This window comes from Anastrepha ludens, chromosome 2, assembly GCF_028408465.1.
Source record: "Anastrepha ludens isolate Willacy chromosome 2, idAnaLude1.1, whole genome shotgun sequence".
Classification (NCBI taxonomy): Eukaryota; Metazoa; Arthropoda; class Insecta; order Diptera; family Tephritidae; genus Anastrepha; species Anastrepha ludens.
Window position 1 is genome coordinate 51,277,621 of NC_071498.1, and position 21,577 is coordinate 51,299,197.

At 38.4% G+C, this 21,577-nt stretch overlaps 1 long non-coding RNA gene across 3 annotated transcripts; it reads left to right on the plus strand.

Annotated features, from left to right (window-relative positions):
- Nucleotides 1–488: 488 nt before the first annotated feature.
- LOC128870942 (uncharacterized) lies at nucleotides 489–10,787 on the plus strand. 3 transcript variants are annotated; one of them, XR_008455633.1, is made up of 3 exons: nucleotides 489–750; nucleotides 9,644–10,192; nucleotides 10,309–10,787. It is a non-coding gene; the product is annotated as an uncharacterized LOC128870942 (long non-coding RNA). The 3 variants fall into 3 exon arrangements; XR_008455639.1 differs by having other exon boundaries at nucleotides 489–724; nucleotides 9,678–10,192; XR_008455627.1 differs by having other exon boundaries at nucleotides 489–724; nucleotides 10,309–10,786.
- Nucleotides 10,788–21,577: the final 10,790 nt, after the last annotated feature.

Sequence of the window (21,577 nt, forward strand, 5' to 3'; positions counted from 1 at the left end):
CAATGCATTATGTGCTCACTCGTTTGCTCTCGCGCTCTCTTACTCATATATACGTACATACGTATGTGTGTGTATGTATCTCTCTTCAAAGCACACAATCAAAAGGGCAATGATTTTCCTTCGCCCAATACAGAAGGAGCAAGAAATACGAATTCTGCGGCAAATTTTTGTTCTGCATGCGCGGCGATTTCAAACCATATGACTGCGACAATCAGCAGTGACAACAAAAACAACGGTAAAACAACATATGAAGGCAACAGCAATAACATTGCCATTGGAAGGAAAAGCAACAATTTGCTTTGAGCTATTCATTTCTGTCAACTTAACCACTCCTTTTGGTCTTGGCACTGGTTTGGTGGAGGAAGGGTGGACGTTAGCTTTCAGTTCATTTTCTTAAATCGTCATATCGCCGAATCACCCTTCCAGCCATGGTCACGAAAGTCGAAATTGCTAAAAGTCAACTTGGCAAAGGGACCAGTCGTGTTCGTACCGTCGTCGAGTCGTGTTCTAAATTGTGCATTAGCGGACGCGTCGTTGCGAAGCGAAAATCCAACAACAAAAAGCAGAGAAGCAAGAAAGAAAAAAAATTGAGACTAAGCAGAAAATTTTAATTGAAATGCCTATACGCAGAAAAATCTTAATGAAATGTCATTAATAGTTTGAAAAATATTCGATACGTGAAATAAATTGAAGATTTATCAAACGCGTGCGAAGATTGAAATTTGTGAGAAAGTTTGAGGAAAAATTACGGTGTGTGAGTGTGTGTGACCTATGCACAAGGCGTGTGAAAGTGTGTTAAATTTGATTGCCTACATTTGGGTGCCAGCCAGGCAAGCAGCCAACAATTAAGCCATTCAAACAACTAAACTCAAAATAATCAAATAGCCAGTGAATTAGTCAGCTAGTTGGTAGATCGATCAGTCAGTCCGTCATTTGACATATCGATTTTGCCACAAAGCCAAGCAAATATGCATTTTCACATTCATGCCACATTATATTAACAATTTTTTTTTTATTTATTAGCACAGAGTGGAAAAAATTAGATTTTGAAGACGATAAAAATCGATTTGTGCACGAAGACTGCAGCCGCTGTTAGGCCGGAAGGCGCACAGAAACGTGCACACAAGCGGACAGGCAGGCAGGCTGGCAGGCAGACAGACGGCTGGGCCATTGATGGCACCGTTTTTGTGTACCACAAGGAAAATTTTCAAGCAGCGGCGAGCGAACGTGTGAGATCACCATCGCCATCGCTATCGCCACTACCAATACCAATACCAATACACAAAGTTTGTATAAGTGTTTACGTGGTATATGCATGCCGACACAATCGTACTTTGCCGTCACTACATGTTGTACACATGTACATATATAGTACTTGGTAGTTGAATGTTTTCTTCTGCACCGTCACCGCTGTTTCCCTCCGCGTTGTGTGCGCTAGCAAGTTGTGAAAAGAGAACAGCGTCGCAGTAGGGACGTAAAGGTTTTCAAGCTTTCGTTTTATGCTTGTTTTCCTATACATTGTATTAGTGTTGCGCATACATGCAGACGCATGGTATATATGTACAATATGTATATACGCTCGTGTATAAATACAATACTAACATGTGAAAAGTGTATGATTTTACTAACGGAAGGTTCAAAAATATACGGCGGTTGCCCTAACCAAGTAAGTTTTTGATTGACTTACGGGCATTTAGCATCAAAAAAGTACTTCGAAATAATGGGCACCTCACGGCAAACCTTAGGGCGTATTTTTGTAATGAAAAAGTCGCTCATAAAAACTATCAGCCATGCGGAGAGAGCATAAAACTGTAGTATTTTCTTAGCGGGAGAGTAAAATGTTAGTGCGGCTTTTTCTATAAGTCGCAATGTTAAAATTTTGGGTGAATTTTGACGAACAGCCTATAGTCGGTTAAGAGAGATCGTTGATATGTAGAAGACCATCAGTTCACAGTTCCCATGCAAGCTCCATTGGTAGCGGATTCAGTTGCGAAATCTGAGCGGACACTCAATTCTCGAAGCTCGGTGAATAGGAGTCGTTGGAGTCCGTCGAAACATGTTTTTGGAAGTGCCTATTTTTTTAGAGTATCATGACAACTATTTAGTTTTGACCTCAACTGGTAGCAAATTCAGCTTTGAGGTCTGACTGTACCCTCAATAGGAGGAATGGAAGCCCTTGGAGTCCGTTCCTATCAATCTGTGAAATGATCCTTGTAGAGTTTCGTGGCAGTTATCGTTTAGCCTGTGTAGTTTTAATCTCAACTGGTATTATATTCAGCTGTGCGGCCTGAGCGAGTACTATATAACCGTACCACGGAGAATAGGAGTCGTAGGTGTATGTATAAACCTGATTTTGGAAATGCCTATTTTTGTAGGGTTTCGTGGTGAGTAAAGTTGACCTGTTTAGCTTGGACCCCAACTGCTAGGAAATTAAGCTTTGAGGTCTGACTGTACCCTCAATAGGAGGAATAGAAGCCCTTGGAGTCCGTTCCTATCTATCTTTGAAATGATCCTTGTGGAGGTTCGTGGCAGTTTTAGTTTGGACTGTTTAGTTTTGCCCTCAGCTGGTAGCAGATTTTGCTGCGAATTCTCAGCGGACACTTAATTCTCGCACCACGGGGAGCATAGGTAAGTGCTTGGAGTTCACGCCGACTAGTTTTTGAAAATGCACTAATGTGAAATGTCGCGGTAGAGCTTGGACTTGGGCGGGTATTACTACCGCGCGCCATACCCAAGGCACTCAGAGGGTTTAGTTGAGCGTCGAACTGCATCAAGTTGGTCCTTTCTGCATTGTTAATTGGTACCGAAATGGATTGCACTTTTAACCGTTGTATAAATTTCATTAAAGATTGCCCCTCACTGCTAATACTGTTATAGAATTATAGTTAGGCGTTTTTTTAATATTTGTTTTGCATACATTTCGGCGAAGAAGCAGGTTTGATTTAATACATATTCTTATGAAAATAAAAAATTAATAATATAAAAGTAGTATTTAAATTAAAAAAAAAAGTTAAAAATAGGTTCTGATTTTCAGTCTTTACTATTTAGAGAAAATTTATTCCGATACCAAATACTTACATATGCACACTCGGGTGGCCCTTATTTTGAAAACTGTTCCGATTCTCGCTTTCGCCACCTATAAAAATGCGAATAGCCTAAAAACTTAAATATACAAAATTTTAGGTCAGCCAAAAGAAATTTTTGAGTGGCGTTTAGCGATTTAAATCCTGAAAAATTTATAATTTTCACTTTTTTTTTTAATTTTATCCTTCAAGATTTCTTTAATTATGAGCAAAACTGCTGTGGTCGTATCATTTATAAATTATGCTGATTTTTGTGATAAATTTGGCAAGCAAAAAATTAAAATTAATGTATTATTTTAATTCTGATACATAGTTTCTAATACAAGGTGGCACAAAATCAATCATCCAGTCATCAATTTTTGAATAACTTGTATACTTAATAAAAAAAAAATGTAGTAATGGAAATCTTTATTTTGTCCTTTACGCACTCCATTTCTTGTCTGTTTCTATACTGCAGCTGTCTAGTCACAAGTGTCAACTACGATTGACGTACGACGCCATTTGTAACAGTTATAAATCTTCCGATGGGGTAATTAATTTTGTGCTACCTTGTGCATACACAGCGGTCATTCACTTCAATAGTCAAAAAAAAAAAAACAAAAATAAGTTTGAGCAAAATGGCTTAAAAGTTTTCTATTTCTATGCCTTCTTAAGTGAGAGTAAAAACATGGTTTCATATAATGCGATACTGTTAAGAGATACCTTAACAAACTTTGTTTTTGGATTAAGGCACCAAATGCAGGGATGCCTGCAGACTCATGGCAGTGCTGATTGCCTTCTGGTCCAGAGGAGAGCAGGCAGTCAAAATGGGTATCCCTTACAATATGTACTGCCAACTTGTGAAAAGACAAACCAGCTGCCACTTATTCTGTGAATGCCCTGCCCTATGCAAGGCATGAGGATGATAACGCATTGCTATTAAAATTTATCAGTAAAACGAATTATTCATTAATATTTACTGTATTTTGTTCAAAGTGATTTCCTTGCTAACCAACCGTACCCTCCAACGCTTCTTCCAAGCTTCAAAACATTTTTCATAGGCCGATTTGGAATCACATTCAGTCTCAGGCGTCGCAAAACGTTTTCCGTGGACTGGTAACTTGAGTAGTGTAAATGGAAAGGGTCACATGAGAGCAGACTAAGCGACTGAGCAGTTAATTTCGTTTCGCTTGAAATGTGCGAAGGTGAAGATTTCTGAATCTTCTGAATGACATTTTGCTGAAAACTGATACGGTGTTGTTCATGTACAAAAAATCAAAGCAACCATTTTCTATTTGGTTTCATTGTCGTTTGCACAACGACTGCTTGTATTCAACTCACCTCGTTTACATATTTTCTTCTCATTTCATTCGCCCCTGTCTCAGTCAAAACTTTTATGATGTAACAGCCAAAGCTACTCTTACAACTCGGATGGCTAATCCTTGCAATGCATTTTCTTTGAATATCGGCTGCTAATAGTCAACCTATAAGCATAAACTCTCTAACGTTTCCAATATTTTCATCAGTCCCAAAAGTAGATGGACGACCGAAGCGAATTAGGTGTCACCATATGGCCAATTTGAAATTCTTTGTATCACTTGAACGCTTTTGTTTTCGCCTCGACTCTACATAGTTCCGGTAGGCCAATATTTAGTTCAAAAGTGGCATAGAATACATAGTTATGGACATCAGCATAACTGTGAACGAGCCTATTATTACTTACCACAAGCACTACCCTGGAAAACCGTGAGAAATGCCACTCCATTATATATATAATTGGCGCGTACACCATTTTTGGGTGTTTCTCCGAGCTCCTCCTCCAATTTGTGGCGTGCCTCCTAATGTTGTTCCACAAATGGAGGGACCTACAGTTTCAAGCCGACTCTGTGAATTCCGAATGGTAGTCACGCACAACTCCATTCGGTTACGGCGACCGTTTCCCTTACCCATTACATAAATTGCACCAAAACAGTTTATTTCATAATTATTTAGTCGGGTCATAAATATTCGATATAGGTACTTCTTCAGAGACTCAGTACACAACTCGTTTGCATAAAAAAGCTTCAAAACATAGCAAAGTGAACACCTTACACAAAACTTTGTTTTGTAGATTTTAAATGCTTACCGGCTATGATCTATGACTTTGATAAGACCGTGAAAGTTATACATTTCATCAGTTAAGTTGTCTGTAATATATGAAGAAGAATAAATTCACTAACTCGTTATTAAGGATATGTTCGCGGATGTTCCAAGCTTCATCTTCTTTTTGATTGGAGCCATAACCTCCTTAACTTTAAGCAATTTTTTGCCGAGTTTTAAAAAGCCCCGTCTTTTATTTCTTTTCCGTGCTAATCGGCGTCAGTTGGACTCACCGACTGAAGCCGAGTTTTTCTCCATTTGATCTTTCCAAATGCTTTCCTCTGCTACCCCCAGCTGATTCCACATTTCTTCTTGGAATCTTTCTCTCAAGCACTTCAGGGGCCACCGTTATGTCCGGACCTCTACGCCATACAATAGCACATGCATGATGAGCGACTTATTAAGTATATTTTTTATTTTTTATTTACACTAAAAACTATAATTATATCATTAAGTTAATCAATTATATATTCGTCGTTGCTGTTTACAACCTCTTCCCATCTCTCGATCAATTTGTTGATGTCGTTCCGCCAAAATCGCCTGGTTTGCCAGTTTGTAAGGGCCTTTTTGTTAACGCAGGTAACGCCTTTCATATGGTTTGACAGCAAAAAAGATGGTAATCGATCGGGTGCAAGGTCCGGAGAATACGGCGGATGTTTCCTCCTATTCGATCTCTTAGAGTGCGGCTTTGACGACTTGTGCAACATGGGGCCTGGCGGTGTCGTGAAGGAGTATGGTTTGACCAGGTCTTTTCAGTCGAATTTCCTCATTGTCGCGGTGTGGCTGAGCAATATAGAGCTCCTTGTTGGTCGTGGCATTATTTTCGAGCAATTCCCAGTACACCATGCCTTTCTGATCTCACCAAACACATAACGCGATCTGTTTTGAATAAAGACCCGGCTTGCCTCCCGGCTTGCCTCCCGGCTTTGGCGTATCTCCTGGAGTCACCCACTTTTTTCTTTGCTTCATATTGATATATAGGCACCATTTCTCATCTCCCATGACAATTCGGTTCAAAAAGCGTTGTTTATGACCGCGTGTTGCTCGATAGCGGGAATGCTGAGAAGAACTTTGAAGGCGACTTTCTTTGTTTTTTTCATTGAGCATGTGAGGTACCCGAGCTCCCAATTTTTCGGAAAATCCCATTGAATGAAGCTGATTGAAAATCGTTTTATGATCACAGCTCTTTTTTTTCCGCCAATTCACGACTAGTTTGGCGACCGTTCTCCCTTAAAGGTGATTTTCGAATTCAGAAGGCCCTTCTACTGCGGGACGTGTCATCGACGTCGAAGTCGCCAAATTTTGAACTTTGCAAACCATTTCCGTGCTGTAAACTCGCCTATGACACCTTCTCCATACACGTCGCAAATGTTTCGGGCTGCTTCGGCAGCTTTTTGTGCTCGATGAAGACCAAAGAAGAGCAGGTGTCGAAAATATTGATTTTTACCTCTTGGTTATGTCATTTCTAAGCTTCAAAACCAATGCAAATTAAATAACTCAAAATACTAGAGTGGTTTTATAGAGCAGAAAGAGTTCTATCGAAAGTATACTTACCCTTTGATAAACAGCAAACAAATCGTTGTAAAATTCAAGAAAATATAAAAACGCTATGAACTTATTCCCCAACCCAATAATACGAGTATTACGAGCATATTACACTCGTATATTATAGCAGGTTCCTAGTTGTGGTATTGAGAGGTATCCTACTTACAATATCAGGACAATCTATCGCTCCAGTTAGGACTTTTAGAATAAGTGAGTCAGGCCCGTGCGCACGGGAGCTGATAATAGCTAATGACATAGATCGATTAGATGTACAGAGAAAACAAACTATATACAAGAAAAGCATGAGAACATTGATGAGTTATTATCAAGCAAAGTTATATCAGACTGCAACAAAAGTTGGAGCCTCCCCTAAATCTGAGGGTCTGCGCACGGGCCTGAAGTGAGCTAGCGAGATGTTTTCTTCCATACTAAATTGATTTTAGATCTCTTTATTTCGACTAGAGCATACTACTGGAAACGTCTATCAAAAAACGGCGAAAGCAAAGTTGAGCTCGTGTAGAAAAATTGTTATAAGAGCATCATCTTTGCTTTTATCGCTTAGAGGACTTTAGCTATCATAATGGCGCACGAAATTATATATCTTCGTTTTCACTGGCGCGATAACCGTTTACGCGATTTGGCTGAGTTTAACAAAGCGCGCGGGTCGTTTTTTTCTCATGCTAACCGGCGCCAGTTGGACACATCAAGTGAAGCCAAGTCCTTCTCTACCTGATCTTTCTAACGCAGAGGAGGTCTTACTCTTTCTCTGCTGCCACCAGCGGTTACTGCATCGAATACTTTCAGAGCCGGAGCGTATGTATCCATTCGGACGACATGACCCAGCCAACGTAGCCGCTGGATCTTTATTCGCTGCGCTATGTCTATGTTATCGTAAAGCTCATACAGGTTACCTTTCCATCGCCTGTGATATTCGCCGTTGCCAACGTGCAAAGGATCCCAAAATCTTACGTAGAAGCTTTCTCTGAAACACTCCAAGTGACGCCTCATTGGATATTGTCATAAATCCGCGAAATTATATTGTATGTAAATAGAAATTTTTTTGAAAAATTTTTCTTTCGTACTCAAAATGCTAAGAGTATATCATAAATTTAATTTCCGCAGAGTGATAGCAATTATTTCAAAGTTGTATAGCAAAAAAAAAAATACTCTAATCGCTTGAGCCATTTTTGATATATTCGAGTTTGAAAATTAAATTTCTGATTTTTCAACATATTTTGGCTTATAGATACGCCTCTTCTATAAGCTTTTGTATTATATTTTTGAAAAAGAGCCTTCCTGGAAAGATTAACTACAACACACAAAAAACGCGGGGCAAATCGGAGCATTCTGTGCGCAGTTATTAGCGAACATGTGCCCCAGTGATGGTAAATGATTTTTTGAAAAATCCCTACACAACCCAAAAAAATTCCCTACTTTTCCCTACGCTTTAAAAAATTTTCCCTACAAAATTCCCTACATATTTTTCTCCTGCAACGTCAAAATTGAATTATTTGCTTAAGTTTTAACACATTAATAAGAAATTTTATTTCACAAATATATATAAATACACATATTTATTATATTATAAACCCATATATAAAGAAAAATTCAGCAAAATAAAAATAAAAATTAGACTTTTCATTACATTCAGTTCTGTTTAAAATAAGACAGAGTTTCTATTTTTTCAGAATCCGGCTCGATTACTTTTAAGATTGAGGTTAAATGGTCCACCACTTGCAGGCAACGTTATGCTCAGCGAGGGACATGCTAAGTTTTATTTCGAAATTTCTGGAACCATTTGGTTTACTCGGCTTTTTCTTAAAAAAACTGTTTATTTTAGGTGTCTTTTTTATTGTCTTGATATTTTTTTGATACATTTTTGCTTCGGCGTGCTTCTGCACATCAGAATTACCGCAGTTCAAAACGTTGTCGCACTCAGCGCATTTTCATTTAAATGGATCGTTAGCCACAGCTTTCAACCAGCCACTAAAATTATCGTCTTCAAGCCAATTTTTCTCCTGGTGTTCCTCCGAAGAGTCACTTGAAGAGGAGGAGCTCATTTCTATAAAATATATAAATTTTAAATATAAAAAAAACTAAAACTAAAATAATTGCAAACTTACTTCAAAAGTGGAAAGCACCAGAAAACGTGGGCCAACTAACAATTTTCGCGCGAAGAAAAAATCGCGTTAGCGTTAACGAAGAAAAAAATGGCAATGTTGCCGTATTAACGTTTTAGAAGTATGCTGCCATAAGGAAAAAAACACTGGCATGAAATCTTAGTGCGGCTTTTAATTTGAAATGAACTTTTTTAATTTTTCCCGCTATTTTTAATTTTTTTCTGTCCTTTTTGAAAATTCCCTACATTTACAGAATTTAAAAAAATCTCTCATTCTTTTTCGACAAAAATCCCTACATGTAGGGAATTTTCCCTACATTTACCATCACTGATGTGCCCCTATTTTGCGCCTTTTTTCCAAGATGTAGAGAACTGAAGGTGTGGTTTAAGATTCCTATACAACTAAATTTTCTTTATACATAACTAAATTAAAACATTCTTGCTTCTTTCACATGTCAATATTATATTTCACTTGCGTAAAAATAGTAGCAAGTTAACCGCTCCCTCGCATATGCTTCACTTTTTTAGGGCATCTTCGCTCTGAAGCTGATGCCAAAAACACACTTTGATGGCATTAAAAATTCAACTGCACTGCTGGAAGACCCAAAGGCAATCAAATTTATTGCGCTCATCAGCGACGAAATATATGTACACACATACGTATATAATTGTATGTAGCTCATATATTTCATGTATGTATGTTTGTATGCATGTGTGAGGAATGGAGAAAATAATAGTTTGTAAGCGCTGGCAATAAATAATTAAATTGCTTTTACAGTTTTACCTTCACTTTCATTTTCACCTCCCCGAAGAAAACTCGATTCTAACCACACTCTTACATACACACAGTAACACACACATAGTCAAATACATACATACATACAGTCAAGTAGACATTTGTATACACTAACCTATACATACATATGTACACAGTGTTAAACATATTTATCGAAGGCAAAATACAACACCCACACATTAACGCTATACGAGTTGTTGTTGCTCCACCTCGAGTGCCCACATTTTGATTCCCGGAAATTTTGTTGCTGTTGGTTGTTAAACTACCGAGTACCATATTCGTGTTTCTATAACTGCCACACAATTCGATTTGGTGAGAAGAGACTAAACAAAAAAAATCAAAAAATTAAAAGAATTACGCACATTTTTCTTTGGTTTTGTGTAACCAATCATATACCTACCTACATATGTCATTTGCGCTCTTCTAACGCCCAATAGGCCAACTACGCAAATCCAAGAAACACTTTGAAGTCCATACGCAACTCAAGGAAGACATTCGCAAGTCGCTGATAGAATAGAAAATTTGAAAAAAGTAAGGAAATAATAATAACAATAATAAATAAACGCGCCTATTTACATACGCATACACACATATACAAACATTCATACATACATGCAAATGGTCTAATCGCCGTCTTTTGTATGTAGTTTGTGCGAATTTGAAGACGCATTAAAGCATTCGGCGCCATATTTGTCGCATCCACAACCGGCGGCGCCATCGTACCCACACATCCCAAAGAGAGACTATCCTCTCCCGCAATAGCCGTAAATCTACATCAATAGATACATACATACGTATATTCACAGCAACAACGACGTCACAACGTACGCAGTGTCTATTGCAAGCATTTGTTGTTTGTGTTACGTGTCGCCATCGTTTCGATTAACAGAACTAAATCAGTGTCTGGTTATTTGGTTTTAATAAGTTTTTGTGTTGAAAAGTAAAAACCTTCCTTATGATCGGATCATTTTGGAATTTGTGTAGAGCGTGCCCATCAATGCCGGTCGACAAGGTGAGTGGAACAGTACGTAAATATCGTTTCTCAATCATTTTATATGTATCTAAATATAATATCATTATGCCTAAGTATGTATCGATATATGTAAGGGTGTAAATATGTTAATATATATTAACCCTCCCAAATGTGTCCGGGAAAGTCTCTTTTGATTTAAATCTGTAATTAATATAATGGGTGACCAGGCAAAAATGATAGACAAAATTATTTAAATAAAAAAACTACGGTGTGATATATAAAATTAGTTAGGAGTTAAATTCATTCTATAGGGTGGGCCATGTAAAATTTGCTTTTTGGATCGCGTATAAAAAAAACTAATCAATATTTTTTCAAATTTTTTTTTTTATTTTGAAGATTGATCATTGTCATTTAATAAAAAATAATATCGTTCAAATGACTGCCACTACTGTCTTTACATTAGGCCATTCGATCAACCCAATTTTTAGGCACATTTTGGATTGTTTGGGCTCCAATTTCAAGAATGGCAACTTCGATTTCGTGTTTTAAAGCATCAATCGTCTCTGGATGGTTCGCATAGCATTTGTCCTTATCGGCTCCCCACAAAAAATAGTCCAACGGGCTTAAATCACAGCTCCGAGGCGGCCAATTGATATCGGAATTTCGGCTGATTATTCGGTTTTCAAAAACGGTAGCCAAAAGTTCGAGTGTAACTTTGGCAGTTTCTCAAGTTGCACCGTCCTGTTGAAACCAAATGTCGTCCGTGTCATCCTCTTCAATTTTTGGAAACAAAAACTCGTTGATCATGTCACGGTAACGCTCGCCATTTACTGAAACCGCGGAAGAAGAAGAAGACTCACCACTTTGGAAATAGGTTTTCAATATTTCCCAATTTTGTTCAAGCGTATAGCGTCCCATTTCGTAAATGTCAAACCTTTAAGTAAATTATGAACACATTTGACATGTCATTTGTGTTACCATTCTCAAAAAAATAGGTGGTTCAAAAAGCAAACGCTATATGGCCCAGCCTGTATAATCATACCATTAATCATTGATCAGTCCAATTTTTGTTGACTGTTCATTATGTCCGCCGTTATTTCGGCAGTGGCGTCGAGAATGTTTGACTCGAGCTCGTCCGAAGTAGTAGATTTATTAGTGTAGACAAGAAAAAGGCTTCATATAATCTCCCCGATAAGTTTTAAAAGTTTAAGAGTGCGAATATTCCTTTGTGGGAGAATACCTAGTAATTAGGACTCATACAGGGTGCGACATATTTTATGTCGGCATGAAAACATTGAATAACTTGAAAAAAAAAACAACTGATTTGTATAAATGAAGCTTTTTGGCGTAAACCTTACTTTTCAGTCCGAGGGGGTTAAGTCAGGTGATCTGGGGGACCAGTCGATGTCGCCTCTTTTTGACACTAGACGTCCCGTGAATTTTCGTTGCAGAAATTCAATTCAAAATATGGCCCAATGATGGTTTTGGCGCAAATGCCGGCTCAAACAGTTACTTTCCGGTCATGCAATGGCGTTTCATGGATCTCGTGTGGATTATCAGTTACCCAAATGCGGCAAGTTTGTATATTCACGCTGGCAGAGAGGTTAAAATGTGCCTCGTCAGTAATTCGAATTCGCTTCCAAAAATTGGGTTCAGTGTCAACCATTCGAGGGACTGCTTGGCCGCATTCCAAGCGACGTGAATGGTCTGTCGACAATATTCTTTGTGTCAATTGCACTTTATACGGAAACAAATTGAAATCATCCTTTAAAATGCGCCGCATTGAGGTTTCACTGACGCCAAAATGCTGAGCGCGACGACGATACGACACTGTTGGCTCCTGGACAACGCTCTCCCTCACTGCTTCAACAAATTCATTGGAACGTTTTGGTCGTTGATGAACAGCATGTTGAAGATCTCCTACTGTCCTGTGCTTAAAAAAAATTGACACCTAACGGCGGCCGCCGTTGCCAAATGGGTCGGTGCGTGACTACCATTCGGAATTCAGAGAGAACATAGGTTGGAGTCTCGCCGAAAGACCAAAATGAAGAAAAAAATTTTTTTTATAACAGTGCTCGCCCCTCAGCAGGCAATGACAAACCTTCAAGTGAATTTCTGTCATGAAAAAGCTCCTCATAAAAACAAAAAAATGTATATCTGCCGTTCGGAGTCAACTTGAAACTGTAGGTCCCTCCATTTGTGGAACAACATCAAGACGAGCTCGGCCAAACACACAAAAAGAGGTGTTCTCTTTTGAGGGAGAATGTCAAGTATTTTGGACTTATAGGAAATAGTAAAGCAGATCAACGTTGCATTATACGCTTGCACAAAATCAGTCGGTATTAAATGGGGGTTAACACCTCGTGCTACACATTGGTTCTATACTTCTGTAGTTGGGACAATCGTAATATATGGAATACTCATATAGTCGCTATCTGCTCAAAAGGCGAGTTACGCTAAAATCATGAGTAAGAACCATACTTAATAAGCTTCCGCAAGCAAAGTGCTGAAAGTGCTAATCAACTTGCCTGCACTGAATCTCGTAGGAAAACTCGTGGCCGCCTCGCTGCTTAGACTTAAAAGTATGGCGCTGTGGAAAGGCCAGCGGTTTGGCCACGCCTCTATTTTGCATATTCTGAATAGTCATAAACAACACTATATTCCTAGACTCACTCTCGACAGACTCTTCCCAAGGTCATGGAGTAGGGGGAATTACATTTCTATACGGATAGTTCCAAGTTAGATGATAAGGTTGTGTACGGAGTATTTTCGAAGGCTTGAACTATCCGTTCGAATACCAGACTACTGCAGTGTTTGTCAGACAGAAGTTCCAGCTGTAAAAAAGTAGCTACGTCACCAGGCGGCCATCAAATTCGACTATACTAAGATCAAAGTTTACACAGGAATGTCAGACATTTTAGTTTTCTTCATTTCATTTCAATCTCTACTTGGTTGATGCCTTAATATCCAAACATTTGAACGAATTGCGTGCATAGTGCTGCCATGAAGACGAATGATTTCTCGACGAAGTTCCCCTTGAAGATTTATAATTCAGCCGTTACTTCGGTAGTTTTGTTTTATAATTTCTACACGGCGGTAGTGAAATGATTCAGGATGAAATGGTAAACACTACCGCGTACTTTGGTAGTTGAATGCCACTGATGACTTTGCCAGCTGTTGAAACATAGCAGTGGGGAAAACTGTTATTGCTATCTGGCCACCTTTTATATTTTCAATTGAGTTATATGAATGAAATTTTTTACACCTTCATACATTTTTTTATTAACGACGTATTTGTGGGCAAGAAAAAGCCAAATGTCGCATTCTCTGCCATACAAACAGTGTGCGGGAAGGGTCAGAATCTGTAGTTCGACTGCCAAAATCAGTGCCAAAGAGAGAGTTAAATGACAGAAGTTTCTTGTTTAGTTAGTAAATTTGATTTAATATCAAAAGTAATGATTTTCTATGTGACTTTTCTGCGAAAAATAAATATAAATGTTTTTGCGAGCCATGACAGGAGCGCTTGAGGTGGCCGTACCGACTAGTAGTCAGTGCTCCACGTGGGAATGTGAATGGGTGAATTTTAAATTTTCTAAGAAATGGAATGGGTGGGAAAATAACATTCCAAGCACACCTTAGCACATTTGGCTGAGTTATTAAAGTCTTCCTCAAACCTATCTTCCAAAACTAGTCCAAAATAGCTCATATCGTATTTGTTTTATTCCGTTGACTAAATTTAAAAAAAAAAAAAAAATAATAATAATAATTTGTGCTGACCTTTTAAACTCAAATTTTTCTTCATCTAAAGTGATTTTTTTTAATACTATTCCTATTTATAGCGGGCCTTTCAAAAGTGACGCCTGCATGTCAGTAGTGACTCCCAGACTAAAATTTTTTCTATGTTCTCTTTGTCATTTGTTAAGTAGACAGATATAGAATTTTATACGATGGAACAACGCATTAAAATTATTGAAAAAGTTCGCAAAATTCGAATTTTGTTCGGTAGAAGTAATGAGTCTATAACCTTAGCCGCTTCTAGCGTTATCAGACGTATTATTTCTGACGTTTCCACTGAAAAGGTTTTGGCATATTTCCCCACAAACACACTCAGAGTGTTTTGATGAGTGATATTGGTTTCCATTTTTCGTTTGCTATGCTAGAAATGTAAATATCAACCCTAGTACGAGTAAAAAACTTCTCATATCCTCGACCGAATTGTGTGCTCGTTCATCATTTGTTGTATTTGGTTTCACTTCCAATGATTCTAATCCTCTTAGTAGAGCGGCCGTAAATATTTAATGAAAAAAAAATTCAAAGCAATTCATTAATCATATGAAATGAGAGGCCTGAAATTATTATGTGTGTTTTTGTCTTTTTTATGTGTTTTTTTTTTTTTTTTGGTAATTCTATCCAACACCAACACCCTCAATTTATGCACTTGTCGTAATTTATCCTAACAGGTCGAGTTAAGTGATATATGCCAATGCGGTTAAGTGAGTTGCAAGAAAACTGAAGATATAAATAAGGGTAAAAATTATGGGTGAAAAAAGTGCAAATGAGTGTGTAAGAAGCAAGAAATAAAGTTGAAGAAACAACAGAAAATACAAAAGCCTAAAAACTGGATTGCAAGAAATGCGGCATGAACGAAAAATCGATACCATATGGTTGAAGTGAGGTTCGATTGAGAAACATCCAAACCAAAGCCGTCAAGTGTACCAAATCGTAATAGTGGTGGCTTTTATTCATACACGGCGGCGAGTGGCAGCACTACATTTACGTGCACTACACCCACAGCGAAGCAGCGAAATGTATGAATACCTTAATGGAAGGCAAGTCGAAAGAGAATGAGAGTGATATATAGAGAGAGAGAAAGCGAGCAAGTGTAATATAGATAGGGAAAGCGTGCGCAGGAGAGCACATTGTTGGCGCACCACACACATAAGTATGTCTGTAGGTATGTGTAGGACTCATTGGAAAGCCCTCGATGAACACTGTCCTCGACCAACCAACCACGTTGTATTGACGGGAAAGCCGTGCACGAACCGGCTTCTTGTTATTGTTTTTGTTGTGCATATTTAGTTTTATTTTTGTGATAGAAAAATACAAACAAGTCAAAATCAACGAATACGAAGTACCCGCTTCGTTTGCTCCTTGGCATTACATCAGTTCAAGTGATTTTATTACTTAACGATTCTAAGGAATCTCCGTACTCGGGCGCTCGGGTATCGTTGTACGTTGTGGGCATGTCTTTCTTCCCGCCTGCCTTGTTCCATTTCTACTCCATGCGGAAAGGTTGTTGTGCATCAGTGGCGGCTTTGGTGATTCATGCTTGGGTACAACTACATTTTTGGTTTGGTTTCGTTTGGTTTTGGTGCTTTCGTTTCGCTTTCTTACCATAATGCCGGCTATTTTCGTATTCGTAAGTATATCCCGGATACTGTCATGCCGCACAATAACTGCGTTATACATACAATTGTACTAAAGTATGTTGGTACTTTTTAGCCGATTACTCAATCGATTTTTATTTTATTTTCTTTTCATTTATCTTTATTATCCTTCACTCGCCCGGGTTGTGTCTCGTTGCCGCTCAGCTGTGCGACTGACACTCTTTGTGTTGGCCGCTGTTGCACTAACGAACCTTATCACATGCCTGCATGCACGCCATTCTAACGGCTTGACTGACTGGTTGTCTGCATGTTTGAGTGAGTGAGCGATTGGCTGACTAGCTAACTATCTAACTGACTGACTGACTGTCGGTGAAGCGACCCAGTCTGACCCGGCTCAAATGCACCACTTGCATGTATCGATGTATCTGTGTATCTGTGTTGGTTGTAGTCTACATAACCGCCAGCTTTGGCTGCCTTGTCGCAGCGTACCCAGCTTGTGCTCATTCGCTTTGGTAGCTTGCCAGCTGGGCTTTGCTTCAGTTGCTCTGCGCGCGTTCGCGCGTTCCTTCGAATGCCCATTCTGCTATGCTGCATAATTTTTTCTTCGCCCTGCAACGGGGTGATAATGTAACCTCAGCATTAAATTGGTGTTATAGTCAACTGTTATGGCGCTGTGTGAATGTTTATTTGCATTATGATTTCATGAAATTGTGTTGCTACTACTTTTTTCTAGACTCAGGCGGTGTTCATAGTGTTTTGGTACTGCCTATGTATCGGTATTACAGTGCCGTCTCGTCTTCTTCTGCGCTACGTCTGATGCCAGTGACATATGTGCTTACCAAAATGGCGCAGTGCATTATTTATCGATCATCTTTTCGATACTTTGATTGGCATGTAATCAAGGAATGGTTTAAGGAATTTTTACCATTAGTGACAGGTGTTCACATACAAACAAAAACAAAAAAAAAAACGCCCATAGAATTGATATGCATTGCATGTGTTGCTGAATGTTATTAAAAACTATTGATTAGATGTGACAAATGCTTATTTTGACAACTGGAAATGTCGTATAAATAAATAAGGTGAATGATTACATGCATCAGAAGTCATAAATTACTAAAATATTCCGGAATATAAAAAATTTCGGTTATTGATTTCTTCCTTACTATAATTTAAGTAGATGAGTAAGCACACGATTTTTTGGGCGAAGGCGATCAAAATTGTTTAGAGTGCTTGGTAAAAATTAACTTAGCAAATTTTGTTGAAGACCCACCATTATCTATATCGTTTGATTTCATGCAGAAGAAGGCCCGTCAAGCCATTTACAAAGTCTATTTGCCAAATGTCTTATATTTATGTATTTCTGCATATTAAAAAAAAGTTCCTAAATATGCATGTACCCTAATAACTTTGCACAGAATTCTCCGATTTGCGCCAGGTTTTTTGTATTTTGAAGTCAGTCTCTCCTGGAATGCTTTTTTCGACATAAAGTCATTAAAACTACAAAAGTCGCATGTCCGTAAACTAGAATGATTTAATATAAAAAATCATAAAATTAATTTTCAAGCTGCGACAAATTGAAACGATCAACCGATTGTAATACCGTTTACTTGCATTACGCGCTGCATTATTCAAATTTATTAATTAGTTCCTATTACTATTAAAATTTTGAAGACAAAAATAAGATATTTTTTCAAAAAATTGCTGTTGGTGTGTAGGTTAGCTGTGTGCTAAACATAATTTTTTCAAGTTAGGAGCTTTTTTATGTTTGTATTAGGTGAGCAACTAAGTTCTCGCTGTTTTTTTGATGAAAATACAACTTTATTCCAAAAAAATGGTTACAAGTGAATCATTGAAGGTATTGCCCATCGCTAGCTACTACTTCTTCCCATCCCTCTGGTAGATCTCGAATACCGTCGCGGTAAAACTGTTCATCTTTTGAGGCTATCCACGGATCAAGCCATTTTTTGCTGTCTTCATATGAATGGAACTGCTGGTCAGCTAGACCATGTGCCATCGATTGGAACAGGTGATAATCAGACGGCGCAATATCTGGAGAATATGGCGAGTGGGGTAGGATTTGCCATTTCAGTGCTTCCAGGTGGGTTTTAACGGGCTTGGCAACGTGCGATCGATCCTCAGTGATGGTTTCGCTTGGTTTTAATAATTCATAATAAATAACACCAACTTGGTCCCATCAAATACATAGCAAGAATGCGTTTTTCATTACCCGTCACGATGCGATGAAGAAAACCCTTCCTTTTTTGCGCTGGAGTAGTTGTTCACAGGCGAAAAAACGACGTTCAACATCCCTTGGTTTTAACACATAAAGAATCCATATCCCCTGTTTCTGAATCATTCCAATCGCTTGGAAATGGATTGGCGGTTAACTCCTAATACTGAAGCAAGCTCTTCTTGCGCTTGAACCGGATCCTCATTGAGCAATGCCTCCAATGCAGCGTCTTCGAAGGTTTTTTCTGTATGAGGTCGGTTCTTAAGAATTGTTTCCCCTTTAAAACGTTTTATTATGCTATAAATAGTGAAACGACTTCGATGATTTGCTCTCATTCAGTTGTGTCTGCTTGTTTCCGACCCATGGTGCATTAATAACGCAAAACCATGTCGTGAAACGACCAACTAAGTTGAGTTTAGAATGTTCATATTCATGACAGTCGTTATTCGAAAGCATAAGTTGCTTTGTTAGTAATAGGACTATCAATAAGTTCGTGCGGTTTTTTTTCGAAATTTGAAACTTTATTGACGTAAAATGGTTACAAATTTAATATTCAAAATATTGTCCATCGGATTCCCTTTGTGAAAAATTCGGTCGGTTTTGCCGCAATCCACGAATCGATCCATTTTTTGACTTCATCGTAATTACGGAAGTGCTGGTCAGCCAGGCCATGTTGCATCGATCGGAAGAGATAGTAATCGGATGGCGCAAGGTCTGGACTATACGGCGGGTGGGGTAGGACATCCCATTTGAGCGTTTCTAAGTATGTTTTGACCACTTGTGCAACATGTGGCCGAGCATTGTCATGTTGCAAAATAACTTTGTCGTGTCTATCGGCGTATTGCGGCCGTTTTTCTCGCAGTGCTCGGCTCAAACGCATCAATTGTCGTCGGTAGACATCCCCCGTAATCGTTTCATTCGGTTTCAGTAGCTCATAATACACAACACCCAGCTGGTCCCACCAGATACACAGCATAACCTTCAGGCCATGAATATTCTGCGCCGACGTCGATGTTGAAGCATGGCCAGGGTATCCATACGTTGCCCGACGTTTTGGATTGTCGTAATGGACCCACTTTTCATCGCCAGTCACAATTCGATGCAAAAAACCCTTTCTTTTGTGCCGTTGAAGCAGTTGTTCGCATGCCATAAAACGGCGTTCAACGTCTCTTGGCTTCAATTCATACGGCCCCCAATGGCCTACCTTTCGGATCATTCCCATGGCTTTTAAACGTTTGGAAATGGTTGATTGATCAACTCCCAAAGTTTTTGCAACCTCTTCTTGCGTTTGAGCCGGATCTTGATCGAGCAATTCCTCCAATTCGGTATCCATGAACTTTGGCGGCGCACCCTCGCGTTCTTCGTCTTCCAAGCCAAAATCACCACTTTTAAAGCGTGCAAACCACTTCTGGCACGTTCGCTCAGATAGAGCATGCTCACCATAAACTTCCACCAAGATACGATGACTTTCGGCTGCTTTTTTCTTCATATTAAAATAATGAAGAAGAATTCCCCGCAAAAACACATTATTTGGCACGAAATTCGACATTTTCAAGTGTGGTAAAAATATTGTTGTTTACGCTTCAAATAAAAAACTTATACTGACGTTTGTGCCTTACGACAGTAGCTCTCCAATGAATGTTTGGAAATGTGGATCGATGGAATAATAATCAAGTTACGCCATCTGTTGTAAAACCGCACGAACTTATTGATAGTCCTATTAAAATGAAATCAGTTATTGGAAAATTTAAAATTCATACTTTGTGTGAATAATTCTGTTCCTTGAAAATATGAGGAATTGTATGGTTTTCGTTAATATTTTATTTACGGAGTAAAGTTTTGCTAAGTTTATGTAAGTTTTAAATAAATAATAAATTTGTGTATTTTTCCTAGAATAACATTTTTAATTATATTAATTTTTTCTCAAGATAGAGCTTCTTGAATCCAAAAATATTTGTTGTGAGGATACCCATGTCGTTCATATTCTTAAGCCAAGACATACATATTTTTACCTAAGATACCTTGTGTTAATTTATGTGGGAGTCTGTTGCAATTGTATTTAGAAAAGGTTTTCCAGATATATTTCATGTGTAGTTCTAAAGAATAAATGCGGTTATCTTCTAATTTAGTTTCTAGTGCCATTGCATAATTCGGAGTGAACACGGGTAGTTTGAGGATTCGTTTAATGAAGTAATGTTGAAGTTTATTGCATACCGCTTGGAACAGCTTCCATTTTGATTTTAATGAAATCAATGGCTTCCCTAAAAAAAAGTTCCATGGCAATTAATACTAGCTTTTGCTGAAGTATTTCTGGCTTCTAAATGCTTGCCGAATGCTATTTTGGGCGTAAGAATGACACCAAGATATGAATAATTGTACCCAAAAAATTCAAGTCAATTTTCAATTCTATCATTCGAAAAAAATAAATATATACAATATATACAATGAAGTATATCTGCGCAAACAAGTACCCACAATCTTGAACAAGTAAACACATGCACATCAAAAATCAACCGATTTCTATGAAATGTAATATTCTGTTATCTCTGGTTAATCAAAGCTTATTATATGCAAAAATTTACCATGTGTCAGCCCAAATGTCTTGCCATGCTGTGATAAGTATGCATAAACTGCGTGTTAGAAACGGAGGTCGGAAAGGGGAAGAGTTGAGTACCCTTTAATTGTGTGTTTCATTATGCGCAGAGTTGAGCCTTTACGTACACTGAAGAGCAAAACTGTAACAAAATGTAATACTTTCTATTTCAACACATTTTTTTTTAGACATGTTTTAACAAATCAAATATTTTTTTTGCATAACTTTATTGGCATGTATGTACTCTCTCTCTCAAACCGGTTTGGTGTCAATGCAACAACAACAACACTAGTAGCAAGCAATAATGCAAATAAAAACAAATGTTACAGTTTTGCACTCACTCTTAATTTTCAAATTTTCCGTTATTTTTCTCGTAATTATATATTTGGTGGATTTCTAATTGTTATAAACGTGACCGTGAATAAGACAAAATGTTAAATCGGGAAGTACAACGCCAAATAATTGATTTGCTGAAGAAGGGCGAGTCTATAAGAAAAATAGCTAAAAAATTCGAAGTGAGCCACATGGCTGTGCAAAGGCTGCGGAAAAATGTACCAGACGCTGTTCCCAGTAACAAAGGAGGCCGGCCAAGGAAGATAAGCGACCGCGATGCCCGCCATCTGGCAAATTTGGTAACAAGCAGCAAGGCGGTCACTCCCAAAGAAGCACTAAAGATGCTGGATATTGATGCCAGTCAGTGGACAGCCAGGCGCAGCCTGTCAAAACTGGG